Genomic DNA, 1,756 nt, shown 5'->3' on the forward strand with positions numbered 1-1,756 from the left:
TGATTAAATTAAATAATTAAAAATTAATAAAAGCATCTCTCCGCTTACTTCAGTTTCCACTAATAAAAGCATCTCTCCGCTTATGGTTTCCACTTTTTTTTGTTATGATTCATAATGACATTTTATTACAAAAGTAAAGGTACGCTGTTCTTTATCTATTTTTTATTTAATGTTTTTCTCAACAAAGATCTGTTAATTCATAATATTTTATTATATTATAACTAAACACATGCACCACTTATTCTTTATAGAATAAGTCATTGAAATATTAAGTGGTCTTTATTAATTATAATTATTTATTTTAAAAATAAAAACAATATAAATTTCCGGTATGTTTGGCAGTTTTACAAGATGTGTTTAAATTTTTCAATTTGTAATTATATTTTCTATTTCGGATAAATTTATTATGTTTTTCTAATAAGTGAAATATAAGTGTTAATCATAATCCATTTTTTTAAAAAAGACCGAATGAAATATAAAAAACATTCAAATTGAATAAGCTAGTTGAATAAATTAGAAATAAAATATCATAGTTGGACTGAAAGTCTAAATTCAATGATTTTTGATGAATGTTTCTTTCTATTAAAATATGGAAACATAATTTTCTTTTCCCATCATATAGAGCCTACGAGGTTATAGCGGATTATGCTTCAATGTAGAAGACGTATTGCGAGATAGCAGTTTCTCTCGTTTCGGACTACATTAAATTTAGTGCGGTATGTTGGGTGGTATGACATGTGTGAAAGAAGAGCCATTTCGAAACAAGCTTACTTGGTTCTTTTCTTTTGATACTAATTCTCCAAAATTGTTACGACTAGAGAGAGAAAGTTTGCAAATAGAAATACGAGTTACAAGGGAAGGCATTATGCGTGTGGTTCTTCACATGGGTACGGCTCATTACCTTTAGATTTGAATCTCGTCCCAAATTTATTTGAATCATTTCTCTAAAGCTCAAGTCAAGTTACCTCAACCAATGTGATACCATCTAATGCTTTCAGTCTAAAAATTATGAATCTTTTGTTTCATGCGAAAAAACGTCTTGAATTTATTTATAAAGGGTATTGTCAATGAGATCCTTGTCTACGGGTTCGAACTATATTAGCAATGATTGTTATAACAGCTTTTCTGACCTAGCATTTGAAGGCGGAGTGATTTGACGTGGGTATGATAATTAGTGATTTTTATCTTGAAGATATCGTATGGTATAGTGGAGCATTTTATATTGTTGAGAGGGGTAATCAAGTATGTCTAGATTGAACTTGAGCCTGGATAACAAGTTGAAGTTCAAATAAAGTTCCCAAGACAACTTTTACTAGCTGTACGGAAAAGTATTTGGTAGATTTTATGTGAGATTTGCTACTTGTTTTTAGGCGTCATTTTTATAACAATGAGAATGACACGAAAGATGATTCAAATGAAGACAATAATGATAATGGTTATCACACAGGATATTTCGTATTGTTTAAGCTAGATCGACAGGACAAAAAATTCATTGAGTTAAAGGACATAAATGGTTATATTTTGATTTTAGGCTCCAATCAAGTTGTGTTGATTCCAACAATCGATTTGGTTGATAAGACAATTGACAATATCATTTATTTCAGTGATGATTATTTTTATGGAAGCCACGAGTATGGATATGTCGATTCAGGTGCTTACAACATAAGAGACAAAAGCGTCACATTATTCCCTTTGAGTAAAATTTACAATCCGGCACAAAAACCAATATTTATAGATGTCAACCATGTAACTTTAC

The sequence above is a fragment of the Dioscorea cayenensis genome, chromosome 17 (genome assembly GCF_009730915.1).
Source record: "Dioscorea cayenensis subsp. rotundata cultivar TDr96_F1 chromosome 17, TDr96_F1_v2_PseudoChromosome.rev07_lg8_w22 25.fasta, whole genome shotgun sequence".
Lineage (NCBI taxonomy): Eukaryota > Viridiplantae > Streptophyta > Magnoliopsida > Dioscoreales > Dioscoreaceae > Dioscorea > Dioscorea cayenensis.